Here is a 19,541-nt window from a genome sequence, read left to right as displayed (position 1 = left end):
AGAGTTCACCGATAGTTATCAAGTGACTTGGCAGCAGGTAAAACTATCGAATTATCGTGCCTGAAGAGATCGAGGACTGTGGGAAGGAATAGGAAAAGGTGATCGAGTTATCAGAGCCATTCAATTTATCAGAACACTGTCACAAGTCCATGTATTTATTAGTCGATAAATGTACAACCTGTATATAAATCAAACGCATAGATGGCTTGCTGCAAATTAAAAAGCTTCTAGTGTGAAGTTTAAAAAAATTTCATCAGAAAGTATCGAGACTTTTCTATCACTTGAGATTGGTTTGTTGTTTGACGTCTTGTGATTGCCAGGACGTTTTCAGATGAACAAAACCAAACTTGATCGATGTTGAAATGCTCGGAAAAAAGACATCTTTTTTTGAGCGTTTTAACCCATGATATACAGCCCCAAGGAATGATATACAGGGGACTGTATATCACTGTTTTAACCAAGATCAAATTTGCCGATTTTCCTTTAAGTTTATTCGAAGGTTAGCTCACTTTTCTTAGCTTTTGGAGGGCCATCGCTAATCAGATGATTGGCAAAATTTGATTTTTGCAAACCTTCAGAAAAGTCATTATCGAAAATATTTTGCAGATGATGGTAATAACACGTCTAAGAACTACTAAAAGTTGAGGTTTGACTCTATGGCTTGAAATAAAGTGATATTCTATAGCGATAACAACCGTCGTAGTGGCCGTTGGGCAAAAAACTGTTTGAGTTAACCAAGTTGAGGTTGAGTTATCTAAAGCAATTTATCATTGCGTGGGAACGGACCAAACAGATCCGTTCGAGTTAATCTTGTGTTCGAGCTATTCGAGGGCGATAACTATCGAGTTATATTATTTTTTATTATTCGATAACGAGATATTTGTTTCGGATCTTTCGATAGGCTAAAAATAGGCAACAAATTCATATCGAGAAAGACAACTATCGACATCGACTATCGAGCTATCGCGCAACCCTAGTATAGTGTAAAAGTAATGTGTTAGGTAATATAGTGTAGGCATTGCAATTGTAATTGCAATGTAAGGGTAATGTAAAGGGCATTCACTTAGTATTATATGAGTTTAATACGTTACACAAAGGCTACAGTTTAGACACCCAAAAAAGTTCTCACATGTCAGGCAATGTCTCAGGGTCATGATTTTCCTTTTGGCCATTTTGTAAGGAAGACTAAGAGCTGCCCAAAGTATAGCCTATATGATTAGATCACACTTTTACAAAAAATACCAGGAGTACAATGACGAATGATGAGAGTGGAATGAAAAAGTGAAAGGTCTTGACAGTTTAGAATATTTTTAATCTTTCATTTATTTTTTATAACTTAAATGTTTGTTGGTTACAATTAGTCTGTTTCTGCTTACAGGTACAACATGTGTGACTATTAAAATTGGAACTCGGCCATCGAATTAAGGAACTTTGCATTATTCTCTCCTATTATGTCTCCTACATTATTGCAGAAGAGAAAATACCCAAAATTACCCTAGCTTAGCTAAAATACCCAATATATGTAGCTACGGCGGTTCATGATGGCGGCGATTAACTGTTAGTTTTTGGGCTTTTAAGAGCTTGTAATCACCTTTTGTTGAGCATTAAAAAGAAATATCGTCTTCATAGAAAACTTCAATCTAACCCACTCAATTTAAAATTGAAGTGCCAATATAACAAACTTAGAAACGATGTTAGCAGGAATTTGAGGGACTCCAAATATAATTATTTTTCACAAGCTTTCAATAGCTGCACCAGCTCAAAGCAGATTTGGCAGCTTGTAAACTATGAGCTTCTAGGAAAACAAAAGACAAATAGCCATAAACAGCCTTCTAAACTGATTTGTTATCTTAATCCTGATGAACTAGCCATAACGGATGTTGAAAAAGCTAATGAGCTCAATTCCTTTTTTAGTAATATTGGTAAAAGACTGGCCTTGAAATTTGTAAACTTAGTACCTCAACCCCCTATCCAAAATCAAGCATTGTGGCTTGAAAATAATGCTGGTGAAGCTTTTGAATTCCAATACATCGATATAACTGGTTTATTAAAAATTGTAGATACAATAAATTCAAACAAAGCCTCTGGCCTAGATCAAATTTCTGCTAAATTTATGAAATCGGTTTCACAGAGTATTGCTTACCCTTTATGTAAGATTTTTAACAAATCACTAGAGACTGGGAAGGTACCTGATGCACTTAAAAAAGCTAAAATATTACCTTTGCACAAAGGGGGTTCTTTAAATGAATGCGGTAATTTTCGTCCAATTTCAATTCTACCAGTCTTTAGTAAAATATTGGAAAAACTTGTTAATCAACAAATTGTTGATTATTTAGAAAATAAATCACTTTTATATAAAAACCAATTTGGATTCAGAAGAGCTAGAGGCACATCTGATGCCATCTCAACTTTTACTAACCAAATTCTAGAATCGTTTGACCGAAGTGAATGTGTTATAGGAATTTTTATAGATTTCAGGAAGGCCTTTGATACGATCGATCACGCAATATTATTTAAAAAACTAGAGCAATTTAATTTTAGTGAGTTAACCATCAGATGGATACAAAGCTATTTAACCCGCCGAACCCAAACAACAAAAATTAATGATACTTTTTCTAACGCTGACAATTTGACTTGTGGCGTACCTCAGGGCTCGGTGCTAGGCCCGACTTTATTCTTAATTTACATAAATGATCTTTGTGATTGTTTAACTCATCTAACTCCTATATTGTATGCTGATGATACCAATTTGTTTATGAGTTCAAAGAACCGAAACGACGATTTACCTAAAGTCCAATCTGATCTTGAAAAACTAGCTGATTGGTGTCAAACGAACAAATTAACCATTAACTTTGACAAAACCTGTTTTACTGTTTTTAAAAATTACCAGAGCAAAATTAAATTTGATCAGCCTATTCTTTTTAATAACACTTTTATTAAAGCAATTGATGAAGTCAAATTTCTTGGAGTGTCAATTGATAAAAATTTGAACTGGTCTTCCCACGCTCGTAAGCTTTTATTAGATTTACGGCCTATATCAGGCATCTTTTACCGCATAAGTGCTTTCATTCCAAAAAAATTGCTGATTATGCTTTATTACACACTTATTCACTCCAAATTATGCTATTCAATAGAAACTTATGGCAATGCATCCAAAATTCATCTTAGCAAAATAATACAGTTTCAAAAGAAAATTGTCAGAATCATTAACCGTAAGCCATTTGGATTTCCAACAAACGATTTATTTAAAACCTCTGATATTTTAACTATTGATAAATTGCATAAATATAAGTTGCTTATTCAAGCCCACAAATTATTTTACTCAAAATGTGTTCCAGCACTACCATTTTATAATACTCGTCATCAATTACTTTCTCTTCCCGTACCTAATCATCTAACTTTAGCCGGTCAACGATCCTCAAACTTTGCAACACCTGCGCTGTGGAATCGACTACCTAATTCAATAAGATCAATAAAATGTCTCGGTAAATATAAGGTGGAACTGAGGCACCATCTCCAGTCTGGAGAGTGAGTGTTACGGTCTGGTTTTTGTGCTGCTGACTCGGGCTCGCGTACCACTGGCTTTGCCATTTCGCAATGGGCCCCATCATCATTTCTTACTTATTGTTATTTTTTCACGCATTGGTTAATTATATTTTGTCTCGAGTATTAATTCAATTGTGTAATCTTTAAAGGTGAAATAAAACACACACACACACACACACACACATCTCGACATATTTTGTACCTACAACACAGCATAGTAAGAAGTGGTGAATCTTTTGATACCAAATAACTGTAATATAAATTTCGTTGCAAGTATGCCTTTAACACTAACGCCTCAATCAGCTATTCAAGTTTTTGCATTAATTCAGTTTGATTAATCATCATGTTTTTCTGTTTAGTTCACAAAAACAATATAATAATTTTTTATAACTTATTATTGCCTCTAAACTAGTAAAACTAGAAACTAACTATTAAATTAAGGCACTTTGCTCACATCTTATTGCAGAAGAAAAAGCACAAGGAAGGTGCTATGAAAATACCCAGTATTTTTATAACAGGAGGCAGTGAGAAGAAAGAGAGAAAGGAATATTACAAAAACATCGCACCATTATATTGACGTTTCCAACTGTACACATATTTTTGAAAAGTGATAGCGGGCCTAAACTGAAGCCTACTGTAGCCTGTAATATATCAAAATTCGACTTTTAGCAGTTACTGTAAAATATTATATTAAGAAATCTTAACCTCTCAACTGGGCTGATTACAAACACATGAAGCATCAATGCCTTAATGAATGCAGTTGCCCAAACACATTTGCGCCCATACCACAGCAAGGTTAAATGGTTAAAATAATATGTTCATCGTGAACATAATTTTTCACTGCAGCCGCTACATTTATATATTAAATTTTAGTGTATGAAGATCTGCAATGGACTTACATTCCTGCAAGACATCGATTTATAAAAGTTGCGTACTATTGGATGTTTTGAGTGCTAAACCTTCCTGCTTCTAGGTTATGTGATGTCTAATTTCTGTTGAGTGTAATCGAAAAGTAAATGAGATGTTGTGATGTTTGAACTACAGACTTCTCTGTTGCTTCTTACCACCACCATACACAATGCATGTATTGCTAGCGATATGAGCCCGTTTTTAATTTCTTTTTTCTCATGTACCACCTATGCTCATGAAACGATAGCCAATACTTGTGAAACTACCATATACATTTTCATATTATAAAAACTTGGAAGCACCAAGTAGCCAACTCGTGCAAACAGGTAAAACGTTTGCACTACTTCAACCATTTCAGACGTAGATATGTATGCAAAACATAAGTTATTTTGTGGAACTAGGCTGGCTTTACTCTAAATGTTGTATTCCTTGCTTATATTGTGCTACGTATTTTTGTCCACGACATCGGCTGTCATTCTTGGCGCGAGTTAACACTAATAAACTTTGAGTGAAACTGCAATTCTTCGAATATACAATTAGCCACTGAATCGCCAAACGCAATAGAACTACAGTGAAGATATCAAAACAAGCTCTTAGTAAAAACAGCTCTTTTTAATTACCAATATATTATGTTCTCCCACACTTACGCGCTGGCCAAGTGGTGGAAAATCCAATTATAATGATGACGATAATAAGAGATCTGACCAACTTACGTTGACCCGATAGCAAAAAATAATGCCAAAATAGTATAAAACGGCAGGTAAAATACATTGTTGAACGTTCATAATTATTGAAATATGGTTACATAATTGATCAAACACTTACATGTACAGTCTCACAGACAACATGTGTAGATTCTTCTTGAGACATATTTGGCTTGCGCGTAGCCAGAGCGTGAAACGCAATAATAAAACATAATGCGTTCGCGATGACGTAACCTTAGTTCGATAGGGTAGCCTAACGCGACGTGTCATACCACCGCAAAATCAAATTTGCTACTTTGGAAACTTTTAGAAGGAACTTCAGTTATAATTGCTTGCAGCTGCGTTTAATTAGCCGTCATTTATGAATCGTGAATGACATGTTCAAAGCAGTTAGGTAATAAAATTTCCGATAGGTTTTGAGTCACATTATGCGATCAGTAGCATTGTCTGCCGTATACCTGTAGAAGGGGGGGGGGAGGTGACAGTTCTCTAGTGAGAGTTACGTTTATGTTCTGCAAAAGTACCCAAAGAAAATGGTCTATTATAATAATCAGCCAATACATGTGTACGTCCTGTATTATTTTTTTCGAACGAGTTATCAACAAATAAACTATTATAAGCGACTCCATTTGAGCTTTTTATGATAAACGCGCTGGCGGCCGCGTTGAAACCTATAAATATTCGCCACGCGTTTTCCATTCCGAACCAACTATGAAGAACACTATCACAAGTTATGAGGGCAGGTAGTTAAAATGTACTGATATTTTTTCAACTGGCGTCTATGTGTATAAATATAACTATACAAAAGTTTAGGCTCAACTGTACCTAAGCATAAGTTTAATTGTACGATGACAGCCCAAACTAAATTTATTGGAATTGGAGAATCCCAAGTACCATAAAAAAGAAACATTGCTTCATCATTGTAAGCCTAGTTGGTTGCTTTAGGTTTTGAATAATTTTGTTTGACTACCAACTTTTGAACAGTCTAAAAAAGAGCAGATTGCACAACCTAGTGAATAGAGTAAACCTAATAAAATAGTTTGTCGGGATTGACTAAGGATTTAAATTAACCGATTATTTTAACAGCTCTAGTTAAGGCAAGAATAATTTGTATTCATATTTTGTTATATTTCAAAAAAATTTAATTTATATACTAGAGATTCCAGTCATGCAGCCCACTACCAAAGTAATAATTGAAAAAGAAAGGGTACTGCCGGTTGAGAAATGCAATATTAGCAGTCGAATGGCACTGCAGTGCAATAGGAGAACTGCAATGGTAGCTGTAATGTACTGGGTGTTATTATGTACAACAAACAGGAATAATGAAAGGAAAATGTAATGTTTATATCTCTCCCCTGCAATGGGAGAAATGTAATATTATAAGTAAAATGGCAAGCCGCTGTGTAATATACACAGGCTTGGAGGGGAGGCTGTATATCATTGCTCATAGCAAGCAATAGCAAGAAGTTGTGATATTCATCTATATATCTGTAAAATTACGCTGAATTCACAAATCTAAACAAATTTTACCTGCTTGATCTCCATGGCTGCATGCCTACTTGATCTCTATGGCTGCATGCCTACTTGATCTCCATGGCTGCATGCCTACTTGATCTCTATGGCTGCATGCCTACTTGATCTCGATGGCTGCATGCCTACTTGATCTCCATGGCTGCATGCCTACTTGATCTCTATGGCTGCATGCCTACTTGATCTCCATGGCTGCATGCCTACTTGATCTCTATGGCTGCATGCCTACTTGATCTCGATGGCTGCATGCCTACTTGATCTCTATGGCTGCATGCTTACTTGATCTCTATGGCTGCATGCCTACTTGTCTTCTGTGGCTGCATGCCTACTTGATCTCTATAAACTTGATCGCTCTTGAACTATAGAAATAGATGTATATCTATGAGAAAATGTAGGCCTATTTCTTAATTTTGCAGACATTAAAAACGGCTTAGCAGTACCGCAATATTGACTACAGCCGCAGTATCATCAACAAAATCTTTTGAAAAATAATAACAGTAACATATTGCACACCATCGGTCACTATAGGCTTACTTTGATCTTCTAAATTCTAAAGGATATTCTTTTAATTAAATCTTATAATAATCCGATAAAACTGAATAATTATTCTTATAATTAAATATTGTAATAATCTTATAAGAATCGTTAGAAAAATATCATCGTCATTTTCTTTACTTTCACTGCTTTGGACATCAATTGGAATATCGAAGTACTCATTATAAGTGTCCAAAATGTCAGAGTCCGGTAGAATTGGCAAAAAAAACGATTACTTTTCAGTACTTCTACGTTGATTACAGAAACCTTCGGCAATTGGACAATGCCATAGACTGGTGAAATGTGCACGCCTTTTTTGTGAAATGCGCACGACTTCATGGTTCTACTCTTTGTTGCACGGCCTTATCAGCGTTTCATTGGCCGGTCTTAATTTTGAGTAAAAAACGCTCGTCAAGTTTTTATCGCGAGTTTAAGCCAAATTCCATCTGTCTATGTATAATCCGATCAGATGGGTTAGTTTTAGGATATTGCAGAAACTGTTCAAAAACTTGGTAACATATTTAAATATGTTTACACGTGTTTTGTATCATTATTAATTATTATACTTGAGCGACCTTACACAAAAATGGTTAACATTTTTGGTGTTTTTTATGATACAAGGGTTTGATAACGGCCGTGGACGGATAATCTTTCGGGAGTTGTCTGCGTATATGCATTTATCATTGAGCTCCCAAACATTCGCTTCGCTCGTGTTTGGTTGTGGGATAATTGACAAGGTTTAATGACGGAGAAAAAAATAAATATATTGTATACATTGGAATTTTTATTATTTTTTTCTTAAGACAAACAAGACAAAACAGGACACTAAATGTCACAACAAGTGAATTACCTACACCAAAATACTTTTACAAGAAATATAATGTCCTACAGTGCGTTATAGTAAAACACTAATTGTTGAGAAAGAAACATTGGGGATAAGTGAATCAAAGGCTATGTTATCATTTTATTATTATTATCAGTTATTATTATGTTACAAGTACAGCTTTAGCCTGTGGTCTGTTACAATGACATCAGGTAGAAGCAGCATTCCAAGCTGCTGTCACTAAAGATGAACACTTGAAGCTAAAGAACAACTTGATCCAAGTGATAGAGTTTACTAATGGTATGAGGTCTTGTAATAATTTGAACCAATTGTTTGAGGTTTTACAGTAAAGCTAACCAATAGTGAAGAGTGGTTTATAGCTGTAACTACTATTAGGTCTTACAAAATTTCCTAGACTTTGTAATGAGGTAGCCGACCGTCAGGAGAGTTTTCATTCAGTAGTCTTTTTACACTGTGGTCACACTATACACTCTATGCTCTAGCTGCAATTGTCTTTCCTTTTCCAATCTTGTAATTGTCTTTCCTATGATAGGGCTTAGTTTTCTATAAATAAACAGTTGAGGGAGAAAGTGTGGCAGAGAGAGAGAGAGAGTGTGGGAGAGAGAGATGAAGAGAGAGAGAGAGTGTGTGGGAGAGAGAGAGTGTACGGGAGAGAGGAAATGAGAGAAGGACGGAAAGGTAGAGAGAAACGGGAGACAGAGAGTGGAAAGGAGAGGAAGGGAAAGAGGGAGAGAGAACGAGTGGGAGGGAGACCGAGACAGTAAGCGGGAGAGAAGGAGCGGGAAGGGGATGGAGAAAGAGGGAGCTGAAGAGAGAGAGGGAGTGGGAGAGAGAGGGAGCGGGAGAGAGGGGGAGCGGGAGAGAGGCGGAGAGGAGGTGATGAAAAAGAGAGTTGAATAAATAATAGTCAAAACAATAATCAAAGAATAAAGATTGGGTTGTGAGAAAAAGTGAACAGACAGACAACAGACAATACTTTTATAGATAACGTAAAGATGAACTGTATATATTGGTAGGGAGCTAAATATCAGACACAGGTGCTTAGCCAAATACTCCGATGATGACCTCTGGTACAATAGTTGACACTCATGGTGACATCTTTCTACAGGTTCTCTATAGCAGCCCTGAAAATGCAACACATGTGGTAAAGAGGCATGATATCATTCCTTCAGATAATCAGTCAGGTGGGTAGTGAAGCGTTTCTAAAAGTATTAAAGTAAACAAGGAAAATATAAAGTCTGAGATGGTCACTCAACCCTTTCACTGCCAACTATGTACAATTTCGGGTATCTGCCAAGTGCCAGCCATTTTGCCGAAAATTGCTGATACTGCTTCGTGATATGTAGACAGTAGTTTTCCCAATTTCAATCTCTATCTAGAACATTTTTGTTCCATATTTTAATTTTCCAACGTTTTAACCGGCATTGCTATGCAAAAATTCATTGGATATATAATATGTGCGATGATAAAGCTATGTGAAGCTATGATCGATGCAAAGCTAGAACGATCTTCCATGTTTCTTACTCTTACAAAACTATTACTTTCACCACTCTCAGAGACAGTGCTGCTGCTTTAATTATCTGTATAATCACGAAAATATGAATCTGAATTGGCTATAATGTCATCAACATAACTAATTAAATGTTTTCTGACTCGTGTGCGGTAATTAATGAACTCACACAAAAAACACATTCGTTTTTAAAATATAAATTCTCAAACAAAAGTTTAAAATTGCTTTGTTATTTTAGGCTAATTTTATAGACAAATCTTCGGACAACACTGTCAAGTTCATAAAAGTCTTAAAGAATGTGGGTTATGTTGTCAACGAATAATAAAAATAGGTAACTACTCAATTGCTGGAAAAGTCGCAATAATGCGTCTACAGCAGTCGTGCCACGAAAACGCATTTATGCACCTACGGCAGTGAACGGGTAAATGACTGGCTCACTAACAATGACTCAGGGTTATGAGACTAAATATGCTTATAATATATCGGAAGGCATGGAGCATATACATACAAAGTTTGGCTGAAATCAGTCAAACTTCATAATCATAATCTATGTGCTTTCGAGTGTGGAAAACAAGGAAACACATGGTGTTTGTGCAGACCAACAGACACACACTCAATGAAAAAGTTGGGTTTGTTAATATAATACTAGATACTGTATTAATATAGATATTAATCTTTTTTTACTAAGATAAGAGTCGTGTCCGCCTCCCTGCAACCACGGTTGCAGGCTGTGAAAAAACATTGCAGCTTATGGGATTTGAACGCCTCACATTTTGCTCAACAGCTCTTCACACTTTCAAATGACCAAATCTGCCTTCTAAAAAATTGGAATAAATGTGCACACACTTGTTCTCTGCACTTTATTGGAACACCAGACAATCTCTAACAGCACCCTGGACCACCAGAGCGCTAGTGTAGGTAATATGACGGAATTTCATGTTTAAAATGGGAACGCTACAATTTAACAAGTGAAAACACAAGCATTTACATCCACCTTTGTTACACACTAGTGTAGCAGTTTCTCTCAAACACTTCCTTGATTAGCAATTATTCTCGATGTTTCAATCATCTACTGCTGGTGTTGTTAAGTTAAACACTCCATTGCCCGCAATCACTTCATAGTTGTGTTCTCTTAAATATGGAGCTGGTTTTAGGAATTATAAAGTACTGAGTTGATTAATATAGCTTACTAACACTTGCCAGCTAGCTCTAAGGCTAAAAAGCCAAGTCACTTTGTTAATTCCATTATAGTTTCAGCTGTGTTGATAAAAACCCTTATATATCTCATAGTACAGTGTATAGGTTACACATTCAGTACGTGGTGCATGTTATTTTGATCTTAATGGGGAGTTAAATACAGGCAAACTAACTGGATAACTCAAACTTCACTGGTCCAAGCAGAAGTGTTCGAGTTATCAGAGCGTTCGAGTAATCAGAGCACTGTCACAAGTCCATGTATTTATTAGTAAACAAATGTACATATACAAACTATATATGAAGCAAATGCATAGATGGCTTGTTTCAAATTAAAAGGTTTCTAATGTGAAGTTTAAAAAAATTTCATCAGAAAATATAAACTTTTCAATCACTTGAGATTGGTTTGTAGTTTTAGGTGATGTGATTGTCAGGACGTTTTCTGATTAAAATTGGCTAAACTTGATTGCTGTTGAAATGCTTAGAAGAAAAGACATATTTTTCTTTTGAGTGTTTTAACCAAAATCAATTTTGATGATTTTTCTTTGTTCTTTTGAAGGTTACCACGCTTTTCCTTGCTTTTGGAGGGCCATTGCTAAGCAGTTGTTTGGTAAAATCTGATTTTTTGCGAACCTTTGGAAATGTCGTTAACAAAAATATTTTGTCAATGATAGTAATAACGACGTCTAAGAACTAGTAAAAGTTGAAGTTTATTTCTATGGTTTGGAATAAAGTGATATTCTATAGCGATAACAACCGTCGTAGTGGCCGTTGGGCAAAAGACTGTTCGAGTTAACCAAGTTGAGGTTGAGTTATCTAAAGCAATTTATCATTGCGAGGGAACGGACCAAAAAACCGTTCGAGTTAACTATATGTTTGAGCTATCCGAAGACAATTCATCTGAGTTTGACTGTATGTCATCTACATATGTAATCCCGAAAGAATTATCTATTATTTAAAATATGCCATTTTCTGTTGTGGTCTTAGTTTTAGCTGTTCTTATCAGCGTGGTCACTATGAGTCATACTTGGTTGTTCTCAGTCTAGAACAACCAAATATGACTAGAACAACTAGAACAGCAGTCTAGTCTCAGTTGTCTTCTCCAGACACTGTATACTTTGCTATACTCTAGGAAAAAAAGCCAAGTCATGCCGTTCTCTAAAGCTGCTTCTCATATTCTAGGGCACCTTTTGGTTGCTTTAAACACCGTCTCATATGTTTGTGTCTCATATTTCTCGTATGTTGGACACTTGCATGTTGAGATATGACTGTATTGATTAATAGTCATCATAATAATCTACCTACTAATAACTATTCTATTAGAATCTATAATTTTTATTATTCAATCAGCAACTATTAATTTTTTTAAAACAATTTTTAACCAACTATTCTAATGTAGCCTTTGTACCATGAACCTAGAGAAGACAAGTATACTCGATACCAGATAGTAAAGTACTTGAGGCTGTAGCTAGGAGGCTAGTAGCACTGGTACTACTTGTGCTAGTACCTCCGCCTCTGCCATGTGGATAGTAACTATTAGCTATTTTATTAGCTCATATTGATTGGTATTTCATGTATAGGATGTTTGTATATTATCAATAGGAAATGAGTTGATGTATGTTATCTAATTCATATCTTAATAAGATTCAATATTTTATGTGTGCCTAAAGGCATTTATACATGTACATGCCAGACAAAATATGTCTTTTCTGTAGCCAACCTTTGGAGTCGCATTTAGAGTGGAATAAACTTGGCGCTTTATGGAAGAATGCCAATGGACCAATTGAGGTCAATTGCAACATGCCAAATGACTTAATTAGCCAGTAGCCAATAGAGATAGATACAATGGCAGGTGCTGTACCTGGCTTGAGAAGTCTGGATTGTGTCTGACACCTTGAGAAGTCGTCAGACACAATCACTAGTATTACATGCTACACATTTTTGAGCTTCAAAATAATGATTTTGATCGAAGATTCACATGGTTTGCATGATTTACAGCTTTGCATGATACGTGGTTTGCAGTAGTGGTCGCACAACTCCCAATTGTTTGTAGCTGACGAGTTCACGCGCTACAACAAAATTGTCCGCGTTTTCTATATAAGCCTGTTGCACTTTTAGCTACAGCGGGGCGCATGTTGTACATCGCAGCTGACACTATTTATTGAGCTGAGATGTAAAACACAGTTAATTCACAATGACTATTTACAGCTGACACTATTAAAATGCATTCAAGGTCAAATGTCAATCTCCCCTTTCAATTCACTTCTCATATTCATTTCACTTCGATTCATTTCTCTTCGGCCATCTATCGTTAACGAAAAGTTTAATACAACTGTTGTCGAGGTTTGCGATGACTAACTCTGCTGAGACTTTCATTAATTTTGTTATTTCAAATCATCTTCAAAGAATATATTTGAGTACCTTTAAACTGGGAGCGTTTTGTTTTTTTCTTTTTCAATAGTTTTAATTTAAAGTAATCTTTAAATGCAATCAGAGTTTTATTATTAAAAATCTGTTATTTGACCATTTTATTTTTTATGATTTTATTTAAATTATTAAAAGTTCAAATGCAATGAAAAAGAAATTTTCTATGTTAATAAATTGCCTAAAAGTGAACTGTTTATTTTGACTTCCAGCTTTTTCAAATCTAAGCTTATGAAGTACTGAGTTAATTGGCCTTGTTATTATACATAAACTTTTTAAATTTCTTTAAAGTTTAAACATCATGAAAAAGCAATTGGTACTATAACAAACTGACCAAGGCTTGACTGTTCCCTATGACTTCTACACTTTGTATGTACATCTATGCATGTAAATTGGCATCATGCAACAGAAGACAACTTATTTTACTAGTCAACTTTTACCATCAGACCTGTTGGTACTAGAACAGTAAACTTTCATATCAATGTGACTAAAGACTGTCATATGGACTCATCATGACTAATAATGTTAATAACTAACATCCTGACAATCTGGAGTGTCGTGAGAGATGGTCATGAGTAATAACTTACTGCATGATTATTACTAATTGATTGAGCTGGTCAATTAGTGCAGGTGAGAGTGTGCTGCGCAGCTAAACTAAAAGTTGCGAGTTCGAATCTCGTGTGAAGCAACCTTTTGTTACATTTAAGCGAGGTTTCAATCGGGTGGGTGAACTGGCCGGGCTTTTGTTATAGTAAATATTGTTTAATACATCGTGTATTGTGTACCTATTATGTATTGTGTACCAATACACATACATGCGGGTGTCTATTACCAGCTGGAATGAGTGGCCTCTTTGTATAGAATGTAAGAGAGTCCAGTGTGACTGACTGTGTTGCAAATACGATATTTAGCGTAATGAAAGTTGTGTCTGTCTGAATCCAGGGTTGGAGGTGAGGATAAAAGACTGCTATAGATATAACTTGAACCCTGGACATACAACTTTGTAGATCAACACTTTAACACCAGCACCACGCATCTGCCTTCAGACATCGCTGAATATTTAATAATATACATGTACGTATACTCTGTGTTCTAGTTTTTGCATAGGATATTTTGTCTAGAATTTTTCGTAGTCTTAGCAAAACTCCAATAGTGGTTTGCACCAATGAGAAGTGAGATTTAATTTGTTCATTAGAGTGATGTTGGTTATCTTGAACAACTCTGAGCACTTTTGGAGTTGTCCTCCATTTTGTTTAAACTACGTCATGGGCATACAACTTCTATTGAATCAAAACCAGGATCTTTCAATTGTTCCGTTGTATTGTAGAACTAAAGCTGAATGTGAAGGAGCTTGCCCACCTGCAGTGATTACCAGAGCATAAGTGCCTGTTAATACTTGTCAGTTGCCAATGGTGGCAGGACTGTGTAGGGTTGACTTAAGATCATGGGAAAGGAGACTAGATTTCAGTGAGTAAAGTTGTCAACAAATCTTTTATCAACAAATCAGTCTGTTCTATAACCAGAGTCATGTCTGTCCATTATTTTGAGGTCATGCTGAAAGCATTATGCAAAAATATTCCCTACACAGGAATCGAACCTGGCTACTCGACTTCCTAACTAAGTTATCTACCACCTGTGCCACGCGACCACCTTGTTGCTTTTTAGAATTATTGTACACATACTTATAACACATGAGGGTCTCTCATAGGTGAGACTGACAGTTACTAGTCTGTGATCATTGCTTCATATCTGTTTATGATTTAGAAGCCTTTTCTCAATTATGCCTGATAGTATAACCCGCTTACGTTACATGTCCAGTTAATTACTGTAATTTGGTTGGACTAGTTTATGCAATGCTGAACAAGAATAGGCTACATATTTTTGTATTTATAATTACGGTTTGGTAGTTGGAATAAAATATTGCCCTGTAGAGGATTTGAACTCACAACATGCTGCCTGGTTGACAACACCTTAACAACTGAACTAATCGATTATTTATGAACTTTATAGAATAATTGTACATAAAGCTGTCGTCTAAACTTTATCGAGTGCTTAATCTCTCACAGCACACTAGCCTGTCACCCTGTCAGAGTGCTTGATTTCTCACAGCACACTAGCCTGTCACCCTGTCAGAGTGCTTGATCTCTCACAGCACACTAGCCTGTCACCCTGTCAGAGTGCTTGATCTCTCACAGCACACTAGCCTGTCACCCTGTCAGAGTGCTTGATCTCTCACAGCACACTAGCCTGTCACCCTGTCAGAGTGCTTGATCTCTCACAGCACACTAGCCTGTCACCCTGTCAGAGTGCTTGATCTCTCACAGCACACTAGCCTGTCACCCTGTCAGAGTGCTTGATCTCTCACAGCACACTAGCCTGTCATCCTGTCAGAATACTTGATCTCTCACAGCACACTAGCCTGTCACCCTGTCAGAGTGCTTGATCTCTCACAGCACACTAGCCTGTCACCCTGTCAGAGTGCTTGATCTCTCACAGCACACTAGCCTGTCACCCTGTCAGAGTACTTGATATCTCACAGCACACTAGCCTGTCACCCTGTCAGAGTGCTTGATCTCTCACAGCACACTAGCCTGTCATCCTGTCAGAGTGATTGATCTCTCACAGCACACTAGCCTGTCACCCTGTCTGAGTGCTTGATCTCTCACAGCACACTAGCCTGTCACCCTGTCAGAGTGCTTGATCTCTCACAACACACTAGCCTGTCACCCTGTCAGAGTGCTTGATCTCTCACAGCACACTAGCCTGTCACCCTGTCAGAGTGCTTGATCTCTCACAACACACTAGCCTGTCACCCTGTCAGAGTGCTTGATCTCTCACAGCACACTAGCCTGTTACCCTGTCAGAATACTTGATCTCTCACAGCACACTAGCCTGTCACCCTGTCAGAGTGCTTGATCTCTCACAGCACACTAGCCTGTCACCCTGTCAGAGTGCTTGATCTCTCACAGCACACTAGCCTGTCACCCTGTCAGAATACTTGATCTCTCACAGCACACTAGCCTGTCACCCTGTCAGAGTGCTTGATCTCTCACAGCACACTAGCCTGTCATCCTGTCAGAGTGCTTGATCTCTCACAGCACACTAGCCTGTCACCCTGTCAGAGTACTTGATCTCTCACAGCACACTAGCCTGTCACCCTGTCAGAGTGCTTGATCTCTCACAGCACACTAGCCTGTCATCCTGTCAGAGTGATTGATCTCTCACAGCACACTAGCCTGTCACCCTGTCAGAGTGCTTGATCTCTCACAACACACTAGCCTGTCACCCTGTCAGAGTGCTTGATCTCTCACAACACACTAGCCTGTCACCCTGTCAGAGTGCTTGATCTCTCACAGCACACTAGCCTGTCACCCTGTCAGAGTGCTTGATCTCTCACAACACACTAGCCTGTCACCCTGTCAGAGTGCTTGATCTCTCACAGCACACTAGCCTGTTCCCCTGTCAGAATACTTGATCTCTCACAGCACACTAGCCTGTCACCCTGTCAGAGTGCTTGATCTCTCACAGCACACTAGCCTGTCACCCTGTCAGAGTGCTTGATCTCTCACAGCACACTAGCCTGTCACCCTGTCCGAATACTTGATCTCTCACAGCACACTAGCCTGTCACCCTGTCAGAGTGCTTGATCTCTCACAGCACACTAGCCTGTCACCCTGTCAGAATACTTGATCTCTCACAGCGCACTAGCCTGTCACCCTGTCAGAGGTCTTGATCTCTCACAACACACTGGCCTGTCACCCTGTCAGAGTGCTTGATCTCTCACAGCACACTAGCCTGTCACCCTGTCAGAGTGCTTGATCTCTCACAGCACACTAGCCTGTCACCCTGTCAGAATACTTGATCTCTCACAGCACACTAGCCTGTCACCCTGTCAGAGTACTTGATCTCTCACAGCACACTAGCCTGTCATCCTGTCAGAGTGCTTGATCTCTCACAGCACACTAGCCTGTCACCCTGTAAGAGTACTTGATCTCTCACAGCACACTAGCCTGTCACCCTGTCAGAGTGCTTGATCTCTCACAGCACACTAGCCTGTTACCCTGTCAGAATACTTGTACTGTATAATTTCAAATTTTCAACCTTGTATCAAAATAATTCTTATAGACCGCGGAGTTCAAAGGTTATGACAGCTTATAAGCACCCTTGTCAGATATTAGGTTTTACCTATTCAATTATGTCTTGTTGAAGAAATTAATTTGTTGACAAAAGAGTTAGGCAAGAAATCTTTACTGTAACAAATTCAGTGTATGTATGAAGCCAGGACCTGAGACTAGGATAAAAAATTGCCTTGCGCAGGACTTGAACTCATGATGTTCACCTTAGTAGGCAGACACTGTAATACCTGCACCAATCAATTTGCCCAATCTGTGATTTATCATACCACTTGATGATCTCTCACTGCACTCTAGATTGTCAGGGTACTAGTAAACATTTATATTTATTTGGGAGTTTAAGTTGAGGCTTTCCTTCATTTTGTTATTGCAAATCATCTTCAAAGGACATTTTTTAATTCTGAACTATGAGCGATATATTTTAATTCATAGTATTTTTTCAAAATCTGCTTTAAGGGTGATTTAAAACTTTAAAAAGGTACTGTGTTTATTTGCATTGTTATTATATATAAACCTTTTTTTCATTTATTGAAAGTTTTAACTCCTTAAAAAATAAATTGCTACTTTAACAAACTGCCCAAGGGTTGACTCTCTTTTATGACTTCTATACCATTATGCACATCTATGGGTATAAATTAAAAAACTGTAGCAGAAGGCAACTCCGGGTATTAGCCAACTTTTATCATCAGGCCTGTTGGTACCAGAACAGTAAACTGTCATATCAATGTGACTAAAGGCTGTCATATGGGCTCATCACTACTAATTATATTAATAACAAACATCCTGACAGTCTGGTGTGTTGTGAGAGATTGAAAGGGGGAATAACTAACTGCATGTTTATTACTAAATGTGAAAAGGTGATCAATTAGTGTGGGTATTGGTGTGTTGTGCTGCTGAACTAAAAGTGGCGAGTTCGAATCCCATGGGAAGCACTCTTTTTTTCATATCTAACATTTATACATTTAGATGTGGCAGCCATGCGGATAAAGCTAAAGCACTTATCATATATCTACAGACTCCTGATGATATGGATTCTACTGGTAATCATTATCACAATACAAACAGTTAACACTCTCGTCTTTTCCTCTATATATTATATTATATATATTATATTTATGTTTTAATATTTTATTACTGTATAAGTAGCTAGCAAGACTTTGCATGTTTGTCATTATTGTTTTCTTGTTGTACATGGATAAAGTGCTATTGCATCTTCACTATATTAAGGAACAACGACTCTCTCATTATGTGCAGGAAGCACTTGCCCTGCAGTATGAAGGTTTTGTCTGTTTTGAACATGTACACTGTGCACAGAGCAGCGGTATAATGTGTTTAATCATGTCTTTGGCAGCTAATAAAGTTTTTTTTTTGTAATCCGATGCATATTCTTATCTTTTCATGAAGATTAATAATGATACAGTTTCATGCAGAGTTGTACTTACAACAATCTTATAAAGGAATAGTACTACTTATAGTCATAGGGAAACATTTGAGGTGGCATTTGAAGAAATAATTGAGAGTCACTGGTCTAGACTAAGAAGCACATTGTAATCTGCATAGTCTTAACCAATCATATAAAACAAGTCCAGCACTGAAGATATTTTGATCCAGCTATCTTTATGTCGATATATGGCAATAGTAGGTAACTCCTTGAGCAATTGTGTGCACAATTGTTTAAAACTGAAAACAGTTTTTAATCCCTTTTAAGATTATTGATTTTTGTAGGCTCAGGCCCCTTTTCTCATAAGTCCATTTATCGGAATCTTTTAAAATAGTTAAAGGGCGTGAATGACTGATATACTACAAAGAGCTGGAGGCTTTAGACGAGCGTTGAGAGCTAATCTGTTTAGATACGAGCTTGCGCCGATTTGTTAGCTTGTCACCAGGATATAACATTACATACAAAAAAGAATATATTTTACTGATGAGCTGGAAAATATCAATGACAAACCTTTATCAATTTACTTAAGTTCATCTAAAAATCGGAGAGCAGCCAATTTGGTTGAACCTAGTTCTGTGCAATATGACACAATATGCCAAAACAATATATTGGCCCTGTGACCTATCTATATCATTCAGTATCAAAACATTGGAGTTATGCTCACTCGATTATTGTGACGTTGAGCACACAAAAAACGGAAATACAAAAGCGATAAATGTGTCGAAGCAACAAATAATTAGGGGTTGTCTTTTCTCTCTAACAGGGTGTCAAA

General features: G+C 37.1%; 1 long non-coding RNA gene across 1 annotated transcript in view; it reads left to right on the top strand.

Moving 5' to 3' along the window:
• The window catches only part of LOC137402084 (uncharacterized), a 146,681-nt gene extending 128,110 nt beyond the window's left edge, over positions 1–18,571 (top strand). The window contains exon 5 of the long non-coding RNA XR_010979447.1: positions 18,295–18,571. This is a non-coding gene — a long non-coding RNA (uncharacterized lncRNA). The remainder of the gene's footprint in view (positions 1–18,294) is intronic.
• Positions 18,572–19,541: the final 970 nt, after the last annotated feature.

This window comes from Watersipora subatra, chromosome 8 (genome assembly GCF_963576615.1).
Source record: "Watersipora subatra chromosome 8, tzWatSuba1.1, whole genome shotgun sequence".
Taxonomy (NCBI): Eukaryota; Metazoa; Bryozoa; class Gymnolaemata; order Cheilostomatida; family Watersiporidae; genus Watersipora; species Watersipora subatra.
This window is presented reverse-complemented; position numbering and strand designations above follow the sequence as displayed.